This window comes from Pinus tabuliformis, chromosome 4_2 (assembly GCF_031772625.1).
Source record: "Pinus tabuliformis cultivar Carrire ecotype Pingquan chromosome 4_2, CPIR1, whole genome shotgun sequence".
NCBI lineage: Eukaryota > Viridiplantae > Streptophyta > Pinopsida > Pinales > Pinaceae > Pinus > Pinus tabuliformis.
The window spans coordinates 1,011,532,425-1,011,540,670 of NC_142304.1; positions in this window are offsets into that span (position 1 = coordinate 1,011,532,425).

Consider the following 8,246-nt stretch of genomic DNA (forward strand, 5'->3'; position numbering starts at 1 on the left):
TATAAGGAAATTGAGGTTGATTGATTGATTGATTGAGAAGGAAGGGTGATCCTTGCTGCTATCTATTTTGAACTCTGTAATATGACAATAGATCTTCAGAATGTCACTGATTGGTACATTTTGTGGTTCAGAAGTTTATGATTCAGTATCTTTAGAGATATACACAGGTTGGTGTTATCGAGAAATCTAGTGTCTATGCAGAGCTGCTAGTCCCACTAAGACGGGTAGCTATCTTAGAAACAAACAAATTAAAGTCACTTGCTCTTCCTTTACAAGAGAGAGATGAGAAAGAAGCAGAGAGTACCAACCTCAGTCTTCCGCTTGGCTCCTTGCTTGTTTTCTTTCCCCTTTGACAGAATCTCGCCACTGCTTCCTTACCTGTCCAGCTTCAAAGACCACCTGTAGATTCACAGCAGCATAATACCATCAAAGCATAGAGATCTTTCCTTGTAAAAAATATAGGATCAGATATATATTGACCATACAAATGCATATAAAAAAACACAGTATTCGGAGATACACAAGAATATGGAGGAAAACTCAAATAGCTTTATCAGTAAAAAGTCATAGAAGAGAGGATTACAACCACTTGGTCTGACCCAGGGCCATCCTCCCAGCTTGAAAGCCCTCTTCACCTCACACAAAGCAAGATCACCCAACAATGTCTTCAAAGAGAAACTAGCAGCACCTCTTTGAAAATTACCGAATTCCAACCTTTGGATCTCTTGGATGAGGGATCCATTTATAGATATTTGCAGGGGGATGAGTCAGCTTCTGCGATTTTCATTAGTGTCATCTCTCTGATAGTTCTTGGTTCCACATGGAGATTTTAGATCTCTTAGTCATCCCTGGGCGAACTCAGAGAGGCAAGTGTCAAATGAGCATTTTCTAGAAGATTTTCTGGGTTTCCACCTAGAAAACAGCTTGTGCCATTTGTCTGCTCTCGCTCATCGCACCCTATAGAAGGGCTTTCCAGTATGCATCACACTTTTTACATGTGGCAGGTGAGATGCATCGCACCTTTAGCACTGGGCAGTCTGTATGGTCCTACTTTCACCAGTTTTGAGTTGTTTTTCATGGAGAACTTCTGGGAGATGATGTAACCAGCTGACCTTGCTCCTTTAGGGTATGAAAAAACACTTTTAGGGACTTAGAAGCCATTGGTTTATGGACATATGCGATTGGGGTTGTAGTGCCCAAATATGTCTATAACAGTTTCCCCCTAAAGCACGAGGTCGTAAATCTTTTGATATCAGGTGAAATGCTTTATAATGAGGATCCGAGGTTTTTCGCACTAGAAGGTGACCTGTAATAAGATACAATAGAATACATTATCTTCATAATATTTTCATGATCTAGCTGAGGTGGGCATTCCCATGCTCAGCTTGATAAATTCATTTTCATGTACATAGGACAGACAACCGTCTGTGTGAAGACTGATGATTCTGGTAGAGCCATCATCCCTTAGTTTGGATGATTATCTGTGCAGTAATGATGTACATTTGATGTCTTTATTTTCCTGATTATATCACAACCCAGATGGATGAAACTAGATCTGGTGTCTTCAAAACTCGTTCAATCTTCACCCAATAGTACAAGTCGATCCATGTGAAAAGATGTTCTGATGTTGAACATGGAAGGGCATCGCCTGATTACCAGCCAATGATGTAAGTTGTTAACAGACGCGAGAAGAATCACCGATGATGATGATGACCCTCAAGGTAATGCAGTACAATTCACATGGTGTGAATACATGAGTTGATGTCGAACACCACGCGAAATATTTCGGTCGAAGGAAATTAGTGTAAACTTGTCGCCAGAAGTGAGAAAACTTTCCATTGAGGTATGCAAGCTTCAAAGTATTGGAAGGCTTGTCCCTAGGTCGGCTTCTTGGATAATGAGCTGATGTCGACAAGAAGTGACTTGTCGTAGGAGGGCATTAATGGATCCCACATCTATGACACGGAACAGAGCAAATGATTTTGTAGAGGTGAAAACGATCTGATGATACAAGGTTCAGGGTGGCGGTCATGAAAGAATGGAGCGTGAAGGTATTGTAGCGGATGAGGCACAAGCTAGGTAGGTGATTTCTTTGAGTGACTTCTCTTGAATAGATCGGTGACACTGAAATGGATTGGTAGCGTTAACCCCAAAAGTGGATGGTACGGTGGACCAATGGTGATATGACCAGTGAACGGAATAACCCAACCTGACTCAATCATGGTGATGGAGTGAAAGTGTCATGTTCAAGAGTGACCTGCTACCAATAAAGTTTCTTCAAGTTTTCTTCCAAATTTTCTATAGTGATTTCTGACCAGTACCTCTTTATTTTTGTCAAGATTGAGGAGGATAACATATTCTTGTTCTATAATTTGCCCTTCGGGCAAACCCGTCGCTATGTTTTAACGAGCTTAGCAACAGTGAAACTCGTTCTTGTCTGAATGGAAAAGTTTGTCGCTATTGTTTTTACAAGCTTAATGACAACGATAACTCGGTCCTTTTCAATTTTAGAGAGTCTGAAAAAAGACGGAAAGAAGACTCCAATATTCCTTTTTCGTAACATAATCCATTAAGTCCGAAAAAGTATAAAACAATGCGAAAGGGATGACGTTCGATAGTTTTAACGAGCCGAACAAGACAAATGCTCGATATTTTTGCATAATAATCCCTCAGGTCCAAAAAGATTAAAATCTAGAGGAGGGATAGCACTTCCAATCACTTTAACGAGTTGGAAAGGCCAATCGCTCGACAATCTTTTCATATTTTACGAGTCAGATGAAAAGAGATTAAAGGAGACTCATTTTTTGAGGAACGAGTGATATTTTCAGATAGCAGCTGGTTCTAGTTAAGGTTTGGGACTTTACAATCATGGTAGTGTAAAAAGGTGGCTAATAGGTTCACTCATCACCGCTGTTCCTCAAAAAGGGTAAGCAATCAAATGGAGGTGAATGATCGGAAACAACAGAGTAGAGGTGATGGTAAGAACACGACCAAGGTTCAAAAGCTGATGAAAATGCATTCACAAAGGTTATTTACTAGAGATGGGTTCATTTTTTAATGAGCTTAAACTCTGGTGGAACATATGCTCATTGCTAGGTTTAATTTTTAACGAGCTTGAACTTTGCACAAAACTGCTCGTGATAATGGTCATCGATATTCGATTCACTGTTGACACTATGTTCTTTTGACGGTTGTACTACCTGTTCAATTGCTCCATCAAACGGATTAGAAATGAGGACATACGATTGAAAAATGAGTTAAAAATCTAATACCCTACTTAAATTACGTGAAAAGTAACTTAAAAATAATTTTTTACCCCTCATTTTACCATTTCATTCGGAGTTGTTACTGTTGGAGCTCTGGAGGTGTTTTCCCCTTTGATTTTCACCAGCTGATTCTAGGTGATTCTGTGGATGATTTTCAACACCGTCTGGACCAGGTAGGAGCTAAACCTGAGCTCTTCAATTGCATTCATTCCTTTTTGAATTTTGAGCATGTTTTCTTGCTTTTTTGGGCCCCTGGGGTTTGAACATTTCATTCTGCCCCCATCGCACCTAGTGTATATCCAAAGGTGCAATGCATATTAAGCTATTCACTAGCCAGAATGTATGCATCGCACTATGTACCTAGCCAGGGTGCGATGGGTGCAAGGAAGAAAAATTTTGCACTAATTTTTCATGGAAATTTTGCTTATTTTTTGCCAAATCAGGATCCTGACTATTCTGTTATTTGTTTTTCAGAGACTTATCGGAGAAAAATGGTCATTACATGGCATGAACATGAGCATGAAGAAGAGGACGTGGTTTCCCTACACGATCCAGGTATAGTAGCTGCATTGCGGAACTGTGGCTTGCTCAAATTCTTCCGCATTTCTAGCATGAGGCAACAAATCAATTTGTTGCAATATTTCCTTGATGCATGGGATCCTACCAACCAAGTGTTCCAAATAAGAGGCAAATCCATCCCCATGACTGTTGAGGACATCTACGTTTTTACCGGTTTATCGAGGTGTGGTACCCCTCTCTCACTTTCAGGTTCTGCCCATGGGGGTGAATCCGTGAGAGATTATATTCGCCGATACTATAGGGAAGGATCTCAGCCGAGCAAGGACGATAAGATCAACATCTGAAATGTCACCGACTGGCCTTTGAGGACTCTTTTATTCACCTTTTCTAGATTGGCTGGCAGCGTGACCCTTCACTTGGCCAACAGGTCCTATATGCAGTACGCCTTGGAATGCCTCGAACACAAGGTATTCAACTGGTGTGATGTAGTACTTCCAGTTATCAAAGAATAGCTCACCAAGGTGAAAAACGGAAGATCCAAGAACTTTGGCTATGGTTCTATTCTGACTGCTTTCGCCTTGGAGAAGATCCCACTGATGCAGCCACAGTACATTTCACTTGGCCTACCACCACCGGCTGAGCCACAGATGCAGAGATGGGTCGACCTTATGGCTAGACATGCTGGTCAACCACAGGTTTCATTCTCTGATGCCTTCTTTGAGTGGTTCAACCATCAACAGATGGTTTATGCCGAGTATCCATATGCTGGGATTGATTTACGGGGTGACCTGGATTTGGTGCTGTCGGCTGGCAAACAGTAGGGTGTCATAGGTAAAAATCTCTGACCACATCTCTGTTTATTATTTTCATAATGTTCTTGTGTTTTTTAAATGTTTATCAAGATTAATCAAAACTCATGTGATTATGCAGATATTGGGCCAGTGCGACCAGCAGTGCGTCTGAGAGGAGAAGCTGCTATTCTAGCAGGAGAGGTTGTAGGGAGGGCCATTCTTCGTGACCTGGATGTATCCGAGACCTTTGTAGTGTTGCAGGAGAAGATCGAGGGTCTCACCCTTGGTATTCCAGATGTGAGGACCGATGAGCTTCCTCTGAGATTACAGCGCCATACCATTGGCATGCCGAGCCGATGGACCAAGCTCTTACGCATGATTGCACAGGTAGTGACTAGTTATCACGAGCACCATTAGACTAGGGTGCCCCCTTCCATTTTGAGTTCTTGGGTCATATGACCGATTTTTTCCTAGACACAGAACACTATGTACAAACTATAAACAGTTATATATATATATATATATATATATATATATATATATATTTGATTTTCGAAGCTTTATTTTGGTTAAGCTATATTATCCTGACGCAGTTTGTTGATAAAATGCTTTTCTTTTACAAATGTTGTAAATGTCTATCTAACACATTATTTGCTAATGAATCGGTTAGTGTCTTTAAGCTTCTGGAAATATGTTGATATTGAATAGAATCGAACTGCCTTTCCAAAATATTGACCCTTAGAAACATACGATAGATGGCTAGATTCCGAACGAAATAGATGCCTGTAAGCTATAGAATGCCGAGTTGTGATTCTAGCCTAACGACAAGTTGGCGTATGCCATGCGCGATGGCATCAAAGAGGAGTTCTATCAACACACTATATTCAGCGATGTTGTTCATTGATTGACCAATACACACCCCTCTGAAACTCACTAACTCACTGCTTGGATCAAAGATGGCCCAAGCTGCAGAAGATAGGTTCCGCGTAGTATGACTCGCCCTGTCGGCATATCTAACAAATGATTCCATTGGGTTCAAAATCTGCAACAAAATGCAAAAGTGGATCACCTAACCAAATCGATCACTCTTAACAAAAACAAAAATGTAACAAAAGCATATGAAGAGGTTACCATGCTGATTCAAGCATAGTAATGCTTAAGGTACAACTTGTTTCGGGGTTGCGACAGTGGAATCCTTTCATAATCTACTAGCTTGTAGGCTCCTTTTGCTAATACATGCTTAACAATATAGGGACCCATCCATAAACACTTGAACCTACCTGCTCCCAATTTATCGGATTCCTGATCATAGAGCAAGACTAGGTCACCTTCTGAGAAAATGCAGGGTTTGACATTCTTGTCAAATTGCGCTTTGACTCGTTTCTTATGCGCTTCATTAGCCAAGGCGACATAGCGACGAGTTTCATCTAGTTGGATTAATTCTAAGAAATGAGCTTCTTCCTCTAAAGTTCCGGGGAGGAGGTCAACTTCGAGCTTGAGAGACGAAATCTCACACTGAATAGGTAAGATTGCTTCCAAGCCATACACCAGTTGAAAGGGTGTAAACCTGGTTGCATTTTTCACTGATGTCCAATATGCCCACAAGGCTGAGTACATGATTAGGTGCCAACTCCGTTTATGGACTCCAATCATCCTTTGCAGCATGCGTTTTAGGACTTTTTTGATCACTTCAACTTGCCCATTCGCCTGCGGATAATATGGAGTAGAGTTGTCGTGGGACAGTCCTAATTTGGCGGCCAATTCAACCATCATGTGATTGCGGAAATGCGATCCATGATCTGTGACTATATCTTGCGGAATGCCGAACCTGGCAACTACATGATTAAAAAAGAAAAGAGCGCCGTTTCACCGCTGTTGTTTAATGTAGGCAGTACCTTGGCCCATTTCGTAAAATAGTCACTGCGACTATGATATACCCATGCCCCTCGGCCGAGGTGGGGTTATATTGCATGAAATATATGCCCCATTTTGCAAATTTCCCAACAACAACTACTGGCTGCAGAGGTGTGGGTGGTATTCTGGTTTTGCGGTCGAAGATTTGACAAGCATGGAAACTTCTGACTACGGTTATGCAATCTTTGAACATTGTTGGCCAGAAGTATCCTACTCATAAAATCCTTTGTGCCATAGCATAACAAGATTGGTTCCCCCCACATGCGTCCGAATGACAATCATTCAGGACTTTTTCTACCTCCTCATGGGCGAGGCACCTTCGCAGAACAGTATCGACACCACGATGGTATAGTGTATCACCGATGATCATGTACTCTTTCGCTTGGTATCGAGTAGGTCGATGTTCTGAGCGAAAGGTATTAGACCTATATGTTTGGGTTTGGAGATAAATAATTATATCTATGTACCACGGATCACTTGAAGGTATCAGAAACAAAGACTCATCCACGATTGTTGCTTTGGAAGTCGAATCGTTGGACGATGATGGGAAATCACATAGTAACTTGGCAAAAACTAGAGCTTTCTTTGATTTGGATTTTATGAATTCCAGATCAAACTCTTGCAAAATTGCTATCCATTTTGAATATTTTCCCCCAAGCAATTGTCGCAACAAGATGTAAGTCATGGGGTTGCAATCTGACAAAACGGTAGTTTTTCGAAAGAGGACAGTGTCAGAATCTTTGTATTGCTTGAACAGCTGCGAGAGCCAGCTTTTCAACGTATGAGTACATGCCTTCTGTTTCATTTAAGTTTCTACTTAAATAATAAATAGGATGTTCGATTCCATTGTCTTCTTGAACTAAAACCATTGTGATGGTTGTATCTGCTGTAGGTAGATACACGTTAAAGTCTCTTTGATAATCAAGAGTGTACATTAATGATGATTTTATTAGGGATTCCTTTAGAGCATCAAAGGAAGCTTGCGTGACCTGATCTCAGTTGAAGGGTACTTCTTTTTTCAAGAGACGCGTAAAACCTTTAGCAAGTTCGGAATAATTTGGAATGAATCTCCTCAGAAATTTTGCTTCCCTTGGAGTTTCTGAATCTAAAGAAAATTTGAAGGTGGAGGCAAATCGATGATGGCCTGAACCTTGCACGGGTCAAGACGAACTCCATCCTTTGAAACTACAAAGCCAAGTAAATGACCAGAACCGACGCAAAACGCACACTTGTGTGGATTGAGTCTTATTTTGTAGTGTTGGCAACGTAGGAATATTGCTCTCAAATGCTGCGGATGATCGGTCCGCTTTCGCGAGTGAGCCGGAAGATCGTTGAGGTATGGTTGAACGATGTTCTTGATGTCATGGAAGGCATAATTCATTACCCTCTGAAAAGTTGCCCCTGCGTTCTTTAAACCAAAAGGTAGCTTATGGTACGCAGATGTGCCCCATGGATAGATAAATGCAGTCTTTGACTGGTCCTGTGGGCAGATATTTATTTGATTATACCTGGAAAATCCATCCATAAATGAAAATATTTCGCATCCGGCGCATTCATCAATTATCTAGTCGATGAAGGGTGTAGGATAGTTATCCTTTGGACAAGCCTGGTTTACATCCCTGTAATCGATGCGCACTCTAATTGTTCCTTGTTTTCTCATCATAGGAACAATGTTCGATACCCAATCAGTTAGCGTAACTGGGTAAATGAAACCAACATGGAGAACTTTTTCAACTTTTTCTTTAATGGAAGCGAC